This window comes from Myotis myotis, unplaced genomic scaffold, assembly GCF_014108235.1.
Source record: "Myotis myotis isolate mMyoMyo1 unplaced genomic scaffold, mMyoMyo1.p scaffold_m19_p_1, whole genome shotgun sequence".
Lineage (NCBI taxonomy): Eukaryota > Metazoa > Chordata > Mammalia > Chiroptera > Vespertilionidae > Myotis > Myotis myotis.
The window spans coordinates 130259631-130282008 of record NW_023416313.1 but is presented as its reverse complement, the minus strand read 5'-3'; the positions used below and the strand labels follow the sequence as shown (position 1 = coordinate 130282008).

The following is a 22378-nucleotide window of genomic DNA, read 5'->3' as shown; positions in this document are numbered from 1 at the left end:
GAAGGAGGTCCAGTAAGTGCTTTTAAAATCATTTCTTTGATTATTAACACAAAAAAATTCTATAAGGAAGAATTCTGAGTGATCCGCTTACCCTTCTACTCACTGTTGTCAGAAATGTGTAGGGCTCTTTAGTATTTGATTCTTGCCCAGTAAACATGATTTCTTAATGCAGGCTTTGCTTCTGGAAAATACTTGTTTTTAAACTTTGTTGTTGAAAGTATTACATATGTCCCTTTCCCCCCCCCATTGACCCCTTCTAGGCTGCCACTGCCCCCCGCCCCAGGCCTTCACACTATTGTCTGTGTCCATGGATTATGCATTATAGAAAATATTTGTTTTTTAAAACAAATCTGTTCTAAGATAGAGCAAGCTAACTGAACACATGCCTACCTCACACAATTTTACTGGGTCACATTCACACAAACTAGCTTTCCTAAAGCGTGCTTGAAACCTATATCACTCCTCTTTTGTATCTAAACTTAACCCTGTCTTTCTTTTGTCTGCTTCCTCAAATATATTGTTTGCAGTACTACCATTTTCTGTCAAATATTAATTCACTTGTCAACTACTTTTTTTGTTGTTGTTGTTAATCCTCACCCGAGGATTTTTTCCCCCATTGCTTTCTAGAAAGAGTGGAAGGGAGAGAGGAGGGAGGAGAGAGGGAGGGAGGGAGGGAGGGGGGGAGAGAGAGAGAGAGAGAGAGAGAAACATCTATGTGAGACACATCAACTGGTCAACTGGTTGCCTCCTTCATGCACTCCAACCAGGGGTGGGGAGTGAACCACAACCTAAGAATGTACCCTTGATTGGGAATTGAATCCATGACCCTTTGGTGTGCAGGCAAGGTCTCCAACCACTGAGCATACTAGCCAGGGCACTTGTCAGCTACTTTTAAAAAGATGTTCTCTCTGTTCTTTATTACATTCATCCCCCCCACCCAAATTGTCTTTATTTAATTACTAGAGGCCCGGTGCACAAAAATTTGTGCACTCGGGGGGGAGGAGGGGTCCCTCAGCCAGGCCTGTGGCCTCTAGCAGTCTAGGATCCCTCAGGGGATGACCACCTGCTGGCTTAGGCCCACTCCCTAGGGGAGTGGGCCTAAGATGGCAATCAGACATCCCTCTGGCAGCCCGGCAGCCCTCGGGGGATGTCCACTTGCCAGCGGGGAGCAGTCCTAAACTGCAGTTGGACATCCTTAGCACTGCTGAGGAAGCAGGAGAGGCTCCCACCACCACCGCTGTACTGGCAGCAATCAGCCTGGCTTGTGGCTGAGCAGAGCTCCTCCCATGTGAGAGCGCCCTCACCACCAGAGGGAAGCTCCTGCATTGAGCGTCTACCCCTGGTGGTCAGTGTGTTTCATAGTGACCAGTCATTCCCAGTCCTTCTGCTGTCAGGGTCAGTTTGCATATTACCCTTTTACTATATAGGATAGAGGCCTGGTGCACGGGTGGGGGCTGGCTGGTTTGCCCTGATGGGTGTCCCGGATCAGGGTGTGGGTCCCGCTTGGGTGCCTTGCTAGCCTGGATGAGGGGCTGATGGCTGTTTGCAGCTGGTCACACCCCCTTCAGGGTGGGGCTCCCCACTGGGGTGCCTGGCCAGTCTGGGTGAGGGGCTCAGGGCCATTTTCAGGCTGGCAGGTGACTGAAGCTCCCAACCTCTCCTTTTTTTCTTTTTTTTTTAATTCTGGGATTTATTTACCTTCTATAGCTGTCACTGGAGCTGAGAGCTGGCTCCAGCTCTGAGGCTGTGGCTGGCTGAAAGCAGGTATCTGGGTTTGTTTAGCTTCTATAATTGAAACTCTGTTGCCATCACTGGTGCTCTAAGCTCTGAGCCCGCTGGCGGCTGAAAGCAGGTTTCTGGTTTTGTTTAGCTCAGCCGTGGGCAAACTACGGCCCGCGGGCTGGATCCGGCCCATTTGAAATGAATAAAACTAAAAAACCAAAAGACCGTACCCTTTTATGTAATGATGTTTACTTTGAATTTATATTAGTTCACACAAACACTCCATCCATGCTTTTGTTCCGGCCCTCCGGTCCAGTTTAAGAACCCATTGTGGCCCTCGAGTCAAAAAGTTTGCCCACCCCTGGTTTAGCTTCTACAATTGCAACATTGTTGCATCTGGAGCTCAGAGCTGGGCTACGGCAGGTGGGGAACCTTGGCTTCCTCCGTCACTGAAGCAAGCAAGCCTCATGTTCTCTTCAGCTGCGTGGATGCCGGCCACCATCTTGGCTGGCAGTTAATTTGCATATCTCGCTGATTAGCCAATGGGAAGGGTAGCGAAGTTATGGTTAATTACCATATTTTTCTATTATTAGATAGGACTAGAGGCCCAGTGCACAAAAATTTGTGCACTCTGGTGGCATGAGGGGTCCGTCAGCCGGGCCTGTGCACTCTCGCAGTCTGGGACCCCTCGGGGGATGACCACCTGCTGGCTTAGGCCCGCTCCCCGGGGGATTGGGCCTAAGATGGCAATCTGACATCCCTCTGGCAGCCCGGCAGCCCTCGGGGGATGTCCACTTGCCAGCAGGGAGCAGGCCTAAACTGCAGTTGGACATCCTTAGTGCTGTTGAGGAAGCAGGAGAGGCTCCCACCACCACCGCTGTACTGGCAGCCATCAGCCTGGCTTGTGGCTGAGCAGAGCTCCTCCCATGTGAGAGCGCCCTCACCACCAGAGGGCAGCTCCTGCATTGAGCGTCTGCCCCCTGGTGGTCAGTGTGTGTCATAGTGACCAGTCATTCCCAGTCCTTCTGCTGTTAGGGTCAGTTTGCATATTACCCTTTTACTATATAGGACAGAGGCCTGGTGCACGGGTGGGGGCTGGCTGGTTTGCCCTGATGGGTGTCCCAGATCAGGGTGGGGGTCCCACGTGGGTGCCTGGCCAGCCTGGATGTGGGGCTGATGGCTGTTTGCAGCTGGTCACACCCCCTTCAGGGTGGGGGTCCTCACTGGGGTGCCTGGCCAGTCTGGGTGAGGGGCTCAGGGCCGTTTTCAGGCTGGCAGGTGACTGAAGCTCCCAACCTCTCCTTTTTTTCTTTTTCATTTTTTAATTCTGGGATTTATTTACCTTCTGTGGCTGTCACTGGAACTGAGAGGCGGCTTTAACTCTGAGGCTCGGCTCCAGCTCTGAGACCTTGGCTGCTGAAAGCAGGTATATGGGTTTGTTTGAGTTCTATAATTGAAACACTGTTGCAACTCCATCTCTGAGCCCAGATGGCTGAAAGCAGGTTTCTGGAGTTTGTTTAGCTTCTATAATTGCAACATTGTTTCTTCGACTGCATCTCCGAGGCCGGCAGCAGCAGGCGGGGATCCTCGGATTCCTCCATCATTGGAGCAACCACGCCTCCTGTTCGCTTCAGCTGCCTGGCTGCCGGCCGCCATCTTGGTTGGCAGTTAATTTGCATATCGCCCTTATTAGCCAATGGGAAGGGTTGCGAAGTTACAGTTAATTACCATGTTTGTCTATTATTAGATAGGATAATTAAGCAACAAACTACTTCCTTGAAGACTGAGTTTGTGAGAGCTCTCCTTTTCTTCCAGTAAAAGCTTCTCAATGAAGTAATATATACACTTTTAGGGTTTTTTATATTTTTTTAAAGGGAAACTAATTATTTTAATTGACAGCAATAGGGTTACACTAGCTCCTGTGAATGATTTGTTTAAAATTTGTTCTTTGTTTATAGGTCAGTAGCCCAGGTTTGATCTTGAGAAACATTTTATCACAACTAAAAGTCAATATCTAAAAGAAGTCAACAGCTAAATGTCAACATCGAAAAGAAACAGACCGATCCTTGACTCACGATTGTTGGTTGCTTCATATCTGGCTTCACTGAATTCAAGACATTGCCCCTTAGAATTCCTTTCTTTGCCTTCTCAGGGAAGCAATGGCAATTAAGGAATGATTACACTTTATGATTTAGGCCCCTTGGAAGGGAGTAAAGTCTGGTTTTAAGCATGAGAACAGAAACTTTCCAAGGAAGCTTTAAACGGAAAGGAAAGATAGCATCCTATTGGGTTCCACCAATCTGCCCCTTTGCCCACATATGAAGTGTCCTCCCACCTATCTTAAGGGAGTTCCTTGAGGATCCCACCCAGCCAGGCTACTTTGTGTTCAAAATATGACTGACATGGCTACTGCCAGACAGAACAACACAGGTTGTATTCTTTACACATGCAGAAATCACAATTCCTATCAATATCCTTTATAACTGGTTCTTCCATGTATTGAACTTTATAATTCAGATCTTGAATTTTTTTCCTGACTGAAGCACTCAAAGATTGTTGTGTTTCTTGTATTAGATAAGACCTCCAAGATACAATAACTTTTTAATCCGTCATCTTTAACATCAGACTTTTACTTCTATTTTAATAAACTTGTATCCATGCATCTTGGAAGATTGTCCATTTTCTTCATTTTCAGATTATTGAGATACAATAGTCATAATTATTAATATTATCTCTGTATACTTTGAGTACAGTGCCTTGACCTGGAAGAGGGAGGAGGGAAATGAAGAAACTTGGCATTAGCTTTACACATTAAAACAAATTTTATCCTCTTCTCTTTCTTTTCATTTCTTCCTTTCTTCTCAGCTCAGGGCCAGGGACAGATGGAGATCAGTGGAGGAATTGCGTGAGGGTGGATGTTTAGAATAATTCAGGTCAGTGGGGGAAAAGTAGGAATAAGCAATTAGCATTACTCAATCCAAATCTTTCTGTTGGTGGTTTTCCCCACTTCAAATTCTTCTTGCATGCTTTATTTTCAATGACTATTCTATACATTTTAATAGGTTGATATTTAAAAATTAAATTCATAATTTCACATTTGTCATATTTTAAAATCTGTATTTGCAGCTTTTTCAACCTTATGGTTTCAATCTGACTGATCCTTATTGTCGACTTTTGGAAAACCAATATAATAGTCTCCATGATCCACATTTAAGAGCATATCATTCACGCAAAGATATCTAGAAGAGATTAAAGGAAGGAGGCTACACCACCAGCAGTAACGAAGTGGGTTGAAGATTACTTCATTTTAATCATTGAGGATTTCCAAGACTTGATATAAGCTTGCTCCTATACCTCACTGGGGTAGGGATGGTTTTCACCTTTAACTTGGTCATGAGAGATACTTAATGGGAAATTCTATAAATTACTTAGTATTTTGGGTCAAGGGAAATCAGAAGACAGTTGTTTCTAAATGATGCTACTTCTTCCATTTTGTTTTTATTTGTAATATCAAAAGGTGATGATAAAATAATTTGAAGATATAATTTCCCAACTGTATCATAGTTCTCTTTCTCTGTCTCCAATGGTTCTGTATGCTTGTCAAGGATTATGTCTTATGAAATTTAAAAAATTTGAGACAAAATAGCAACATAGCAAAATTAGCCTGATAGAATCTTTTTTATATATAATCTAGTTTTTTTTTTCTATTGATTTCAGGGAGGATGGGAGAGGGAGAGAGATAGAAACATCAATGATGAGAGAGAATAATCAATCAGCTGCCTCTCACATGCCCCCCACTGGGGATCAAGCCTACAACTCAGGCATGTGCCCTGACCAGGAATTGAACCATGACCTCCTGGTTCATGGATTGACACTCAACCACTGAGCAACACTGGTGGGGTGATAGAATCTTAATAGAACATAAGGATAGTCTTATATTCTAACTAGAGGCCCATTGCACGAAGAGATTTGTGCAAAACCTGGCTGCCAGCACCGGTTTTCCTCCGGCACCCGGGACCCAGGCCTTTGCTCCGGCTGCAGTGGAGAAGCCAAGCCTGGAGGCTTCTCCACTCCAACCGCAGCAGAGAAGGCAAGCCTCAAGGCTTCTCCGCTCCAGCCACAGCAGAGAAGCCAAGCCTCTTCAGTCTTCAGTTGTCTTCAGTCTTCAGTTGTCTTCAATCTTCGCTCTGGCGGAGCCTTCAGTCTTAGCTCTGCACCTGCATATGCAAATTAGCTGCCATCTTTATTGGGTTAATTTGCATGCTCATCCTGATTGGCTGGTGGATGTAGCGGAGTGACACCAATTTGCATGTTTCTCTCTTATTAGTGTAGATTTGTGTTGGATATTATTATTGCATTGGTATTTTATTCTAATAACTTCAATTGTGTGTACTAAATTTATAAGTCATATTTTTTTTAAGTAATGAATTTGGGTAGAAATTTCCTGTTGGTCAACAATTGTAGAGAGATACTTATGTTGCTTAACAATTATAGAGATACTACTTACAAAGTTATTAGCAATTTATTACTTGATACCAAAATGTTATCAAATTTTATATTATTACTATTTTCCTCCTGAAAGTGATTGCTATGATTTTTAAATGTTTGTATTTATATTTTTTGTTATTGTTTTGTTTTTTAGGTTGCATGTAACTTGAGAGAATTTAATAGGTACAGGCCATATCTTAACAAGTCTAAAGTTAAACTTCAAAAGAAAACTACATAAAAGAACACGTAAGTTAAATACTTAATTTGTTTTCCTACATAGGGTTTGGAAGAAAGGTTTACTTGTATGACAAGTACTTTCTTAAAATATTTTTACCTCTAATTTTGACAGACTAATTAAATATTTTTTCCAAATGAAAATTTAAAACAGGAATAAAGAATAATTTGAGGTTGCATTATTTGGCCAAGAGAAGGAAAGGGACCAGGTCATCTATTAATATGTCAGTGGTAAATGGCGTAATTTAGTAATTCAGTTGCTACTCCAATGTGTTCCTTCTATCAGAGCTGGGGCCAATATAAAGAGTCTATTGTGGCAGCACAATTCTTTTTTTTTTTTTAATATATTTTATTGATTTTTTACAGAGAGGAAGGGAGAGAGATAGAGAGTTAGAAACACTGATGAGAGAGAAACATCGATCAGCCGCCTCCTGCACATCTCCCACTGGAGATGTGCCCGCAACCCAGGTACATGCCTCCGACCGGAATCGAACCTGGGACCTTTCAGTCCGCAGGCCAACGCTCTATCCACTGAGCCAAACCGGTTTCGGCGACAGCACAATTCTTAAGCTGGAACCAAAACCAGCCGGTGTGACAGGAGGGGAACAGTGAGCACAGTTATAATGTCCTGTGGGTGATTCAAGAACATGCACACTGCGTGTTTGCACCCACACACATACAGCTATGTTCAGCCAGTAAAAAATCCTATATAATAAAAGCCTAATATGCTAAGGATCCACTTGTTCATTCGACCGGTCACTATGACGCTCACTGACCACCAGGGGGCAGACACTCCAACCAGTAGGTTAGCTTGCTGCTGTGGTCTGGCCAATCAGGACTGGGCGAGACAGGCCAGACATGCCCTAGAGCCCTCCTGTGGTCCCTCCCTGGCCCTGATTGTGCACTGGTGGGGTCCCTTGGCCTAGCCTGTGCCTTCTCACAACCCAGGACCCCTCAGAGGATGTCTGAGAGCAGGTTTTGGCCCGATCCCCACAGGCCAGCCCAAGGAACCCCACTGGTGCACGCGTATCCCAGGCCTCTAGTTATATGATAAAGGTAAAGTGAATAATTAGGTGTAGAGTGAGTGGGTATAAATAGTGATATCCTTTAATTTTATTATTTTTAAAAAATAGTTTTGATTTTTTTTTTTAGAGAGAGAGGGAGGGAGAAAAGAGAAAGACTGATGTGAGGGCGAAACATCACATCAATCAGCTGCCTCCTGCATGCCCCCTAATGGGGTTCAAGCCCATGCCGGGCAGGTGCCCTGGCAGAGAATTAATCCAGCAACCTCTCAGTTCATGGGACAACACACAACCAACTCAGCCACACTGGCCAGGCTCCTTTCAATTTTTGACTCGAAGTTAGTGAGTGAGTGGATTTGATTTTAGAATCAAGAGGATTGAATAAACATTAGAAAGGTATGCATATGTGTTCTTTTACAAATGTACGTTCTAAGGTAAGAGAGTAGTATAGAAATGAGAATAACTTTCCTATACCTTTATGTGTTCTATATCATCCCCCATTTTCCCCTCTGTATCTAGAGCTTCTGCCCTTCTTCCATATTTTCATTTTTTGTTTGTTTTTAGAATGGATGGAAATGTATGATGAGATATTTATCTTTCCTTTTCAGAGAGAGAAATTTTTACTTTGGTTCAGTTACCCATGTCTGTAATGGATTCAAAAATAGATTTAAATGCAGTTAAACAGAATTAGTTATTTATAAAGTACAGGAATTTTACTAAACACTAAATATAAAAAGGTATGTCAAAGAACAGTTTTATTTCTGTAAATCTTAAAAACACTTCCTATTTACATATACACATATACATATATATATGCATATATATGAAACACACTTTTTAAAAATAGAAATTGCTTGCAAAACAAGTAAATAAACTACAAGGAAACAATCAATTACCTGGATTTTCTGATGCTGCACAGTTCCAAAATTGGTTGTTATGGGAAGACACCCAATCTTTTAAGGACCAGGAGCAATTAATAAGGCCCAGGTGAAATTGAAGTTAATGCATATTTTATGTATAGGTTGTGAACTCAAATACATTGGAAAAATTCAAGAAAGAATTGGAGTTAGGAATTTTTTTATTGTACTAGACACTAACTCCACTACTGCCCTCAGTATAGAGAGGAAGGGAGAGACCAAGAGGTACAGAAATTGGGAACTTAGATGGCAAGGGAAGGAAGAGCAATGTCCACCAGGCTTCCTGGGAGTCCCAGAGGTAATCCAAACTGATAACTAAAGGAAGAATCAGATCCAAAATCCTTCATATAATTGGAAATGGAGGAAAAGAATCTTTTAGCACATGCTTTTTATGATTCATCTTTAATGGTTGACAGCATCAAATTTGAGGAAGTTATTAGTGCAAAGTCAAAAATAGATGTCTGATTAAACTATCTAATGCCAGTATAAATATGCATTGTCCCTAAGTGAAAATGTGTACCTCTTCAAATATTACCTCTTCGTGGTCAACCATTACCATTCTGCGGTCAAGCGCACATATTAGGAAGTGAAGGGACATTATAGTTTTTTCCTCCTCCTCTCTCCTCCTCCTTTAAGGTGAGGGATTGGGCTGCACAGCCTAACTTTTATATTCTCTGGGTTCATTTTGTGGTAATTCCGTAAGCATATTGACATACCAAAACCTGGACTATAGATGGAAGATTTGTTCAAGGCTCTGTAAGTCACAGGGGACCCAGGATACATCTTTTTCTTAGAAAATTCAAATCTGTTTTGTTTTTTCCTAGATGTGAAATCAATTTTCAATATCCCAGCCTTCTTTGAAAACTTATCCCTAAACCCACTGAATTATGAATATTACTGTGCGAAATGTTTTTAATGAGCCTGCCCCACATTTTACCATTGTCTTGGCCATAAGAACATGGTAGAGAGAGCTGTCTAACAAAACATGGTGAGAGCTGGCTTACAAATCCATGAACAGAGCTGATAGAAAAACTGTAAAATTCCTGTAGTTCAAGAAATAAAAAGTGAGTAAGGAGGTGGTTTGGGCATATCAAAGCAGCTGATGTCACTATAATGGGTACACCCAATTAACCTTCATTTGCATTTGTACTTTTATTTAGATACTAGAGGCCGGTGCACGACATTTGTGCACTGTAGAGGGGTCCCTCAGCCCAGCCTGCACCCTCTCACAGTCCGGGACTCCTTAGGGTATGTGGTGAGCAGGCCTAAGCCAGCAGTTGAACATCCCCCAAGGGGTCCTTAGCGCTGCCGTGGAGGCGGGAGAGACTCCCGCCACAACCACTGCACTCACCAGCCGTGAGCCCGGCTTCTGGCTGAGTGGTGCTCCCCCTGTGGGAGTGCACTGATCACCAGGGGGCAGCTCCTGCATTGAACGTCTGCTCCCTGGTGGTCAATGCGCATCATAGCAACTGGTCGTTCCGCCATTTGTTCAATTTGCGTGTTAGGGTTTTATGATGTAGGATTTGGATAAGTAGGAAATGAGAACAATGTGAGCGCGGAGCAGAAGAGCAGCACTGCCTCTGGATGGACAGAGAGGAAAGAAGACAGTGGGAACAAACAAGAAGAAAACTTAGTCTTAGAAAAATTGAAAAGGTGAGAGATACATTTAAAATATTAGGAGAAAAGGTGTGTTCAGTGCGTTATTCATAAATAATTGTAGCTGTCAGGCTTCTTGAAGTCATTTCAGGTCTATTTAATGTACCCACATTAATCTTTCTTCACAGCAATCATTTATAAGTTGTTACATAAGATAATGAGGCTGATACCACAAACTATGTATGTGAGCCAATATCTGCTGTTACAGAGATGATTGTGGAAGTTACTAGTTTAACTCCCCTGTAGCCCTAAGTGTGAGGAAGATACTTTTTAAAATTTAGCTTTAGGAAAAAATAAAAAAATAAATAACCACGCCTTCATTCCCAGTAGGAGTGCAGGAAGGAAAGAAGCCCATTCGAAAACCAGTGTTTGACTTTCACTACACTTGACCTGATTTCTGTTAGATTCTTGACTTGTAATTTACTTGTTGGTTGTGGACAGAAGCAGAGGGAAGAGAGTGACAAGAAGGTAGAGTTAACTTTCACCTCTAATCTGGGCTGTTAACAGGAGAAGCTTTTGCTAGTTTTGATTTTTGAAAGTACCCTGTACAAGATGACAGTGGGTCAGTTCCCCCAAATGATATACAATGTACAAAACTGAAAGTTATGGACATTTTTTGTCCATACTACCCAAAGCAATCTATAAATTCAACGCACTTCCCATTAAAATACCAACGGCATACTTCAGAGATCTAGAACGAACTCTCCAAAAATTCATCTGGAATAAAAAAAGACCCCGAATAGCTGCAGCAATCCTAAAAAAGACCAAAGTAGGTGGGATCTCAATACCAGATATCAAGTTGTATTACAAAGCCACTGTTCTCAAAACTGCCTGGTACTGGCACAAGAATAGGCATATAGATCAATGGAATAGAATAGAGAGCCTAGAAATCAGCCCGAACCAATATGCTCAATTAATATTTGACAAAGGAGGCAAGAACATACAATGGAGCCAAGATAGTCTCTTCAATAAATGGTGTTGGGAAAATTGGACAGATATATGCAATAAAATGAAACTAGACCACCAACTTACACCATACACAAAAATAAACTCAAAATGGATAAAGGACTTAAATGTATGACAGGAAACCATAAAAATTCTAGAAGAAGCCAAAGGCAACAAAATCTCAGACATATGCCGAAGCAATTTCTTCACTGATACAGCTCCTAGGGCACTTGAAACGAAAGAGAAAATGAACAAATGGGACTACATCAAAATAAAAAGCTTCTGCACAGCAAAAGAAACCATCAACAAAACAACGAGAAAACCCACTGTGTGGGAAAACATATTTGCCAATGTCATATCTGATAAGGGCCTAATCTCCAAAATTTATAGGGAACTCATACAACTTAACAAAAGGAAGATAAACAATCCAATCAAAAAATGGGCAAAGGACCTAAATAGACACCTTTCAAAAGAGGACATTCAGAAACCCAAGAGACATATGAAAACATGCTCAAAGTCACTAATCATCCGAGAGATGCAAATCAAAACAACAATGAGGTACCATCTCACACCTGTCAGACTGGCTATCATCAACAAATCAACAAACAACAAGTGCTGGAGAGGATGTGAAGAAAAAGGAACACTTATGCACTGCTGGTGGGAATGCAGACTGGTGCAGCCACTATGGAAGACAGTATGGAGTTTCCTTAAAAAACTGAAAATGGAACTCCCATTTGACCCTGTGATCCCACTTCTAGGAATATATCCCCCAAGAAACCAGAAACACCAATCAGAAAGGATATATGCACCCCTATGTTCATAGCAGCACAATTCACCATAGCTAAGATCTGGAAACAGCCTAAGTGCCCATCAGTAGATGAATGGATTAGAAAACTGTGGTACATCTACACGATGGAATACTATGCTGCTCTAAAAAGGAAGGAACTCTTACCATTTGCAACGTCATGGATGGAACTGGAGAGCATTATGCTAAGTGAAATAAGCCAGTCAATGAAGAAAAAATACCACATGATCTCACTCATTCATGGATAATAGAGACCATCGTAAACTTTTGAACAATAATAGATACAGAGGCAGAGCTGCCTCAAACAGATTGTCAAACTGCAGCAGGAAGGCCGGGGAGGGTTGCGGGGCAGGAGGTAGGGGGGTAAGAGATCAACTAAAGGACTTGTATGCATGCATATAAGCATAACCAGTGGACATAAGACATTGGGGGATAGGGGAGGCTAAGGGACTGTCTAGGGCGGGGGGATAAAATGGACACATATGTAATACCCTTTGTAATACTTTAAGCAATAAAAAAAAAATAAATTAAAAAAAATAAAAAATAAATAAAACAAAAACAAAAAAAAAGTTATGGACATTTTTACTATATTTTAGCCATATTATATTCTGACTGTAATATAAAATGTACTGCCCTATTATTTGATACTAGTGGCCTGGTGCACAAATTCGTGCTCATTGAAAGGGAATTAATTAGAGGAAATATTTTAGTGTTGCTATTTGCCCTTTCTCTATAATAGATATTTCAGATATTAAAGAAAATTAGTAAAATGTATATGAAAATAATATATAAATTTATTAATATAGGTAAACAATAACAATATGATATAACAACAAAGACATGGTATAAAACAACAAAACATGAAAGCAACAAAAACATGATATAAAAACATTGATACAAGCAATGACTGATAAATTGATTAAACTTATTCTAATATCTCCCTGTATACCACAGTAAGAGTAAAAGCACTTTCAGAGTGCTTGACTAATTTCCCTTGTGATGAAGTATTTACAACTTTAACATCACACGCTCTTCGAACTTGAGAGAAAGCAACATATAGCTGACGATGTTCGAAAACAGGTTCAGGTAGAAATATTCCTATTCTGTCTAGAGTTTGTCCTTGTGATTTACTGATAATCATCGCAAATGCTGGCATCATGCGAAACTGTCTTTGAATTAATTTAAATGAGAGGTCAGTGTCAGATGGGGACAAATCAATTCTTGGAATCAGAACAACCTCTTCTTCTGCAGACCCTGTTAATACTTCCGCTTTGATAATGTTAGGTCATAATCTTTTGATAAAAAATCTAGTGCCATTACAAAGATCCCATTTACTATGAAGACTTCTCAGTAGAATGATGATTGCATCCACTTTCAGTTTTAATTTATGACACAGCATTCCAACAGGAGTTAATGCTATTAAGAAATTTGATGGGAAATTTTTCTTTTCAGCATCATCCATTGAATCAATGGAATCATCACTCAAATGTGTGAAAATCTCCATCGAGTATATCCAAAATTTCTCCATTTAATTTTTGAACGTGCTCATTTTTTGGACAAAGAATTGCACGTTTAGATATATTTTTAATATTATCTATAGATATAGTATTTCCAAAGGTGGCTTCAATAATAGATCAGTTACAAATCACTTCACAGGGGATTTCAGTAATATCCATTTCTAAATGAAAACTGCTATCAAGTTTGCCATCTCCAAGTTTTACTAACCATTCGCTCAAGCAGAATCCTCTGATCTCATATTTGTTGTAAGAGACAACTTTCTGAAACATCCCCAAACATTACAGTACTTTTAACTCGTTTGTACTATGGCTGATCCCATAACATGTGGTACAATACTGAGACATTGTCGAAAATCCCCTCCGAGAAGGAGAACTTTCCCACCAAATACAACATTCAGACTCATAATTTCTCTTAGTAATCTGTCTATGGCGTTTATAGCATGACTGGATGCCATGGGTTCATTCATCAATAATGAGAAGTTGGGCCTTTTTTTTTTTTTTAATACATTTTATTGATTCTTTACAGAGAAGAAGGGAGAGGGATAGAGTTAGAAACATCAATGAGAGAGAAACATCGATCAGCTGCCTCCTGCACACCCTCCACTGGGGATGTGCCTGCAACCAAGGTACATGCCCTTGACTGGAATCAAACCTGGGACCCTTGAGTCCGCAGGCTGATGCTCTATCCACCAAGCCAAACCGGTTAGGGCAGAAGTTGGGCCTTTTTAATGGTTTTAGCAACTTCACTCTTTATATCGAGTCTAGAAATTGAAGTTTCATTTAATGGGATTGTTCATTTATATTGGGAATGAAAGGTTCTTCCACTGAGAAGTAAATTTGCAGCAATTCATATAGACGCTGTGGGTAAAACAGTACCACCATGACCTCTAATGTAATGTATTAAAACTTTATAAAGATATATTTTTCCACTACTGCCTGGACCATCTAAGAAAAAGCATTTGGGGTGTACAGTTTGATCTTCGATGGCTGAAGTTATAATCTGAAAGGCTGCCAACTATTCATCATTCAGATAATTTATCAAAACCTTTGCCAATAGTCGCTCGTAGGATTCATCACATGTATTTGTATTCATAAGTAAAGGATAGTCTGGAAGTTTGAAATGTGAACATATCATTCCATGCAATGTGAATACCTCTTGAATTTCGTTAAGGGCATGCATTTCACAATTCACACAGGGACCTTTTCTTCAGTGTAATTTCCAACAAAAATCTTCAATAAAATGAAATTTATTCTCATCTCATAATTTGCATCAGAAGGACATTCAAACACACATATGTATGCAAAAAGTTGCCGTAGTTGTTTGGGCATATTAAGGATGATCGCATCGTCAATCATATCTTTACAGATAGTGTCATCAATAATCCTCGATGTTTAGCAGCTTCAAAAAATGTATCATAAATTACACCTCCTATTATGCAGAAGCAAATCATCAAAATTTATCGCACCTTTTCCATGCCGAAGCAAAAGTCTAGGGTAATATTGTTCTGGTTCTCTAAAGCTCACAGTGAACAGTCTACCTAATAGTTTATTCCCACTCTTTTGGCATTTTGTCCACAAAGAATTATTAAACACATAATGTTGTGGAATCTCCCAATAATAATAATTATGCGCATAAGAATCTTCTCTATTCAGTAAGAACCAGCCATCAAAGTCGAGTTACATCTTTTAGCCCTATCTGTAACTTCAGCAAAATCGTCCGTATGAAAATACAATTCTGTTCATTTGGCAAATGAATAGCTAATCTTATGATTACATGAGATTGGTCATGCATTTGCATTGCAAAAAGTCTCCAATCAGCCTCAGGAGCACTCACATCCTGGAGTCAGTGAAGTCCTGTACTTCGTCATGATTGATAATATTTTTTTCAGAAATTTGAATATTTGCACAATCGTGCCCTTTATAGATGTATTTAAATAAATATTTGACACTTTTCATCGATACGCAGACTTCAACATTCATATGACAGTTATACTTAAGGCACAAATACGGGTGTGCCTTATAAGGGACAAGGGGTAAGGGACAATCCAAGCATTATCAACAATTTTACTTCCAATAGATATGGTGCTACCAGGTCTACGTTTGTCTTTGGGATATCCATCAATATTTCCAATGGCTGTATTTTGAAATTTTTTCAGATATCCCTTTGAACATTTTCCATTTTCCATACATGGACTCTTTGGATTTTGTATCCCACATGGTCCATGTACCATATTTGATTTTACAATTTGGAAAAGTTGAGGACACTGGTCTTCATCTCAAATTTCTGGCTTAATTACACGGTCAATGTCATCTTCTGTTCGTAATTTGGATTCACTATCTAATATCAATATGTGCATGTGAGGCAGTCCACGTTTCTGTAATTCAATGACATGAATTTTAGGTATTACTTTGTCAAATAAATGGAATTTACATCTATCATTTAAAAGAGCATTCAGCTTAATATTAAAAACTATGGCTACGAAGTCAGGTCTGTTTTCAACTTTTTGCCAGCATTGTAAATTGTAATATCTGCCCATTTGGGGTTGCATGTCATGGTTATTAATAAATCGGGCTTGCCATACTTCATTACAATTGCCATAGCATCCTGATATCGCTGCTACATATTTCTGGGATTATCCTCAAAAGATGATGGAAGTGTTATAATTTTACCAATCAGCACATTGTCATTTTCAGATTTAGATGTGAGATAATCCATCAAACCACTATATTTTTCAACTCTCAACTTAGATTGGCTTGCTTTAATGTAATTTATCTGATTGGCTTCCATTTTTGAATATAAATCGACAATATACTATTGAGTTAATTTTCCTGCATTTAATATAGGATTGATCATGTCCCGGACGGAGAGATGAAATCCATAATACTGCATTTGTGTCATTTGTGCCCTTACATTTTGTCTAGTATTATTGTCAATTACACTGTCGTCTCTGAGTCTTAATGCAACATCTGTTCCCCAGCCTTTTTCACCATGTGGAAAAAGAATAGGATATGTCATTGCATCTAATGTAGGAAACAGGATACTGATTTGTTTCATTTTAGTGGCATTCAGATTATTGGGATCTGGTTTACAATGAATGCGCAAGCCCCTTCAAAAGGAGGTTCAACATGTTCGTTTCTGAATATGACAGCAACCTCTGTTACACGGGGAGAATTATATCTACCTGGATCACTATTATGATCATATTTAATCGCCATTGTTACTTCCATGGGAGCAATACCTTTCATTGCGGCTTCAGATTGAGCTTCCTTTTCTATCTCATGTAGTATCTTTTACAATTTTGTTAATTCGTTTATTTCATGCATGAGGTTGTTGATGTTGATCATGTGTCTTTCTGAGCAACCTTGGTTTTCTGGCATTGCTAATCTTTTACTGGTCGCTTTGGCCATATCTAAAATATAGAGTTGAGCAAACTTTTGAGAAACACCATCCGAAGGATGTAAAGTTCCACTACGGTGATAAACTTGTCCGTGTATTCTAAAACAGTATGGCCCATATCCTGATGGTGGTGCAATATTTGCATCCATTGAAGCAAAAGCAAAAGAACTATTTATCGAATGAATATTTTCCATGATATTTTTACTGTCAGAATCTTCATTTATCATTAATGTTTTTAAATATGCCAGGTATTCTGGAAAACATATATCATTTGAACAAACTTTCCCTTTGCTACAACATCGAGTAAATTTTCCATCAGATGGTTTTTCACTGGAGAAATTTAGTGATAGACAAAATTGACATCTAACAGTCATTCCACCACAACTATGTTCAATAATTGCATCCTCGTTTGCTTCATTTTTGCTGTGAAGGCAGTTCCTACCAGTATTGGTAGTACAAGTCGATGGCTGTTCTTCAGACATATTCTGTCAACAATGCTGGCTTCTTTCGGCTTCGGAGGTACGTTGTGCAATAGTTGGTCTTCAGACATTTTCTGTTGACGCTGCTTTCTTTCAGCTACAGAGGTACATTGTGCCAGTAGTTGGTCTTCAGATACATTGTGTCGGCAATGCCAGCTTCTTTCGGCTTCAGATGAATGTTGTGCCAGTAGTTGGTCTTCAGACATATTCTGTAGATGACACTGGCCGGGGGAGGGACGGAGGGAATCGGGCTCCCTCCTCCTTCCTGTCAGGGTCAGGAGTGGGGGAGGGGGGCAACTGGGGGCAGGGCTGGTGGGGAGGGGCCTATCTGGGCTTTCCTTCCCCCGGCTGCCAGCAGCTGTCCCCACCCCCATCGCTGCCACTGCTTGTCATCTGTGCAGCGCCACCCCCACTCTGCCACCGGTCACCTCCCTCTGCGGGCCAAAAGGCATGGGATGTGATTGCTTGGCTGGCCTGGGCCTGCTTCTGCGGGTCGATAGCTGGCTCGCCCCACCCACCCACCACAGCATCGCTGGCTGGTGGCCTGGGCCTCCCTCTGTGGGGCGATGGGTCACAGGAGCCCCAGATCGATGCCCCACAGAGGGAGGCCCTGCCCACCCACCGCAGTACCACCGGTTGGGTAGCCTGGGCCTCCCTCCCTGCCCACACAGCTGGGTCTCTGCCATTGATCGCTGCCCACAGGGAGGCCCTGCCCACCCTGCTGAGGCTCTGCAATCCATGCTGCACAGTGGGAAGCCTTGCCCACCTGGCCGGTGCTCCGCAATCGGCCCTCGCAGCGGTGGCAGCTTGCCTCGGCCCTCGAAGCCCCGGCTTTGTCTGGAAGGTCGTCATGAAGGACATCCGGAATGATGTCTGGAAGGTCATTTGGCTGTCCAGTCTAATTAGCATGTTATGCTTTTATTATTATAGATAACTATTTTTTTTTTTTACTTTATTTCACACTATAAACTATACTTGTAATTCCTGTAGAAAAAATGATAAAACTGATTTTTCTCTTAGAGTAAGTGCTTTTAATTTTCAATAATACATAACATTTTCTGATTTAGAGTCTAAACCTGTTTAAAGAGAAAGAGAAATCATTTGTAATTCCAGCACCATCCTATTAATTTTATGGTGTACAAACACCCACACACAAGCACACATACACTTGCATAATATTGCTATGAATGTTTATGTATTCCAGTAAATACATAAATCCATGTTCCTATACCCCATAGGCTGTGTGGTAGATTACTTTTTAAAATAACATTGGCAATTTACCGTATCAATAAATGTTGGTCTAAAATTGTAAATAATCATTTTAGGTAGCTTATTTTTTACATCTTAGGTAGCTTATTTTCTAGACTAAGTGTAAGATTTACATAATTTGGTTACATTGATATAATGCTGAATCATAATTTTTTTAATATTGGAAATCCAAATATGTATGGTAGTCTTTTAATCTACTTTTGTCACATGTTCCTTTTGGTATTAGCAGGAACTCACTAATCAAATGGCAAGGTCAGCTCATTTCAATTTATTGTAATTAATTCGGTTTTTCGCCACTTTTTTTTAGTGGGAGTTTTCTCCCAAGTTGGCTTCTGGACATCTCTGAAAATATCTTTGCTTTGGAGAGCAACATAATGCCCCAAGTTTCCCCCCTAATTTTTGCCTGATGCTAATTCCTATTCAATGAGTCCTAGTCCATTTTAGTGGCAACCAGTACAATGGATAACTTCTAGACTGGGAGTGCCCATTAGACATGACCACTGATGGGGAGGCATGGTAACACCACAGGCTGTTTAAGGTATATTAATGGCAGAGCTATTTGAAGTATTGATATTTCCAATGGAGTTATTCTAAACTAGAGGCCTGGTGCATGAGATGCGTGCACTGGAGGGCAGGGGTCCCTCAGCCCAGCCTGTGCCCTCTTGCAGTCCAGGATCCTCAGGGGATTGGCTTCCTGCTGGCTTAGGCCCTATACCCCCGAGAATGAGGCCTAAGCTGGCAGTCAAACATCCCTCTCGCAGTCCAGGGCTCTTGCAGTCTGGGACCCCTCACTCCTTACCTGCCTGCCTGCAGCAGAGGCGGGAGAGGCTCTCATCACTGCCACTGGGCTCACCAGCCATGATCCCCCTGTGGGAGTGCACTGACCACCAGGGGGAAGCTCCTGCACTGAGCATCTGCCCGCTGGTAGTCAGTGCGCATCATAGCATCTGGTCGTTCCACTGTTCGGTCAATTTGCATATTAGGCTTTTATTGTATAGGGTTATCTTACATCATGTTTTACTACAAGAAGCTTTCAATTCATTTGTGTGTGCTTATCAATATTTTTATATCTTTTCTTTCAGATTTGACATTGTATGTATTTTTTATGATGAGCTTAAATTAGAGTTTCAAAAATCTTGGAAAGGTTTTTGCCTTTGCGTCTTTGTCAAAAGTAAGTCTATTTTTTAACTCTTTTTTGTTCTTTGACTTATATGTCTAATTTACTCTCTTGGTTATTGTATGTTTTATCATTCTTTAAATAAATAGTACTAGTCTTTCTAGTTTGTTCTTCATGTTTAAAATTGTTTTGGCTAATCTAAGCCCTTTAACATATCCATATAAATTTTAGAATCAGCTTGTCAGTTTCTACCAAGAAATATTGCTGAATTTTTTATTGGAATTGTGTTGACTCTATAGATCAGTTTGGAATCAGTTGATCTCTTGATAATACTGAGTTTTCCAACTCATGAATCAAATATGTATCTCCATCTATTTAGGTATCCTTAACTTTTCTTATCAATGTTATGAATTTACAGTGTACAAGCCTTACACATCTTTTTGATATATTCATCCCTAGGAATTTCATAATTTTTACTATTACAACTTTTTTTTTCCAAAATAGATGTTAATATATATATAGAAAAGCAATTTTTGTATCTATCTTGTATTCTGAATTATTAAAAATCATTTAATAGCTCTAGTAGTTTTTTTCCAGATACCAATTGATATTCTACACAAATGACCATATTATCTATAAATAAAGGTAGTTTTATTTCTTCTCTTCAAATTCTCTTCTTTTTGTATTTCTTTTCTTGCCTGATTGCATGGACTAGAACCTCCAGTATAAAGTAGAATAGAAGCAGTGATGATAAACAGTATTATCAAATACTTTTTTATCCCCTCTCTCCTCTCTACAGACATATTAGGCTGCTTGATGTTGTCCCGCATCTCACTGATACTCTCTTCATTTGTAATTTTGTTTCTCTTAGTCTTTTCCTTTGGATGGTTTCTGTTTCTCAACAGACATTAATTGATCTCTTCTTTTGAATTGTCTACTATGTCGTTAATGTATTCACAGTATTACTGTCTTACATTTAAAAAACTTATTTTGGTCCTTTTTATATTTTTCATGTCTCTTCTTTGCCTTGTGAATATGTGGAATGCAATTATGTCATCTATGTTAATGTTCTTTTAATTCTATCATTTGTGTCATTTCTGGATCAATTTTGATTGATTTAGTCATTTAATGGGCCATATTTCCCTGCTTCTTTATATGCTTAGTAGTATTTGATTGGATGCCAGATACCATGAATGTTACTTGCTGGGTGCTGAGTATTTTTATGTGCTTATAAATGTTTTTAGCTTTTTCCTGAGATATAGGTAATTTATTTAGAAGCAGTTTGATTATTATAGGTCTTGCTTTTTAACATTTGTTAGGTGGAGCCAGAACCATGTTTCATCTGGGACTAGTTATTCCCCATTTTAATACTCTACCCAATGCATGGTGACTAAAATTTATCCAGGGTGGTTGAGAATAGACATGACAGGTGGGTGAGGGGCACTGTTCTCTCTAATCCTTTAGGATGGGCCTCTCTGTGGCCTTGGGTAGTTTTTCACATGCATGTATGGATCCATTCTCTTGCTGAATATGCTAAGGAACCCTCTGAAGCAGTGGTTCTCAACCTTCCTAATGCTGTGACCCTTTAATACAGTTCCTCATGTTGTGGTGACCTCCAACCATAAAATCATTTTTGTTGCTACTTCATAACTGTAATTTTGCTACTTTTATGAATTGTAATTTAAATATCTGATATGCAGGATGTATTTTCATTGTTTGCGACCCACAGGTTGAGCTCTGAGGAGATCTGGGGTTCTTGCTCTGTGCAGTGATATCCTTTCTGGTACATCCAGGATCAATATTAGTCCTGAGATTCACAAAGGAAAGTCACATTTCATGTATTATATCATGTTTCCCTATGGTGTGCCTGTGTGACTGTGGTTAAGTCACTCAGACATCCTCCAACTGAAGGTGATTTAGAAATTCCCTCATCTTCCCAGGACAGCTGTGGATTAAGAGACCCTTTCTGATCTGAAACTGGACTAGTTCCCTGAGTGTGTGCAGTGAGGTAAATTGCATCAATGTGTTAAATACGTATATTCATCCTGTTTAACCACAAATGGAAATTTACCCCTTACTAACTACCCTCCCAAATTTATACTCAGAGTAACCTCACAAATCACAAGACAGGAATGACTATTCATTTCTAATATATTGTCATATTATAAATATTTGTTTTGCATTTCTAAATAGCAAGTTAATGTTAACCAATATATTTTCTTTAATGTCTTAGAAACAACACTTTTAGAGAAAAAAAAATGGCTTATCATTTACAAAGAAAATGGCTTCAAAAAAAGAAGAGATGGGAAAAATACATCTGAATACAGAGGACAGCTGGAACACAGTGTGAATGTAACGACATTGAAAGTTGATGTGGTTCTGTAGAAAGTACTTTTCTATGTATTTACATTAAAATTATTCTGTAAAACTTTGCTTACATTTGCTCTACTTGCTTTGCACCAGGCACCGTTCTAGGCATTTCCCTATTACAGTTCAAGGTGAAAAGTAGACATATATGTAAAAAGCAAACTAAAATAATCTTACCAAGTGTTTCTGTGGACAAGCTTGCCTATGCTGCAGTTCTAACAATTTCCCTATACTTAAAATAATGTATTTTTGCTACTGAAACTTGAAAAAATTTTGTGTAAGATAATGGCTATTATATATATATCAACTAGAGGCCCGGTGCATGAAATTTGTGCGGGGGGGGGGGGGTCCCTCAGCCCAGCCTGCACCCTCTCCAATCTGGGACCCTTCAGAGGATGTCCAACTGCTGGTTTAGCCCCAATCCCACTGATCAGGAAGGCGCT

General features: G+C 40.1%; 1 protein-coding gene across 1 annotated transcript in view; it reads left to right on the top strand.

Moving 5' to 3' along the window:
• Positions 1-21939, top strand: part of LOC118670789 (cyclin-Y-like protein 1) — a 49527-nt gene extending 27588 nt beyond the window's left edge. Inside the window, exons 10-13 of the mRNA XM_036338198.1 lie at positions 6365-6456; positions 19534-19622; positions 21509-21576; positions 21802-21939. The gene's annotated coding sequence lies outside the window, so the exon portion shown is untranslated. The remainder of the gene's footprint in view (positions 1-6364; positions 6457-19533; positions 19623-21508; positions 21577-21801) is intronic.
• The last annotated feature ends 439 nt before the right edge of the window (positions 21940-22378 follow it).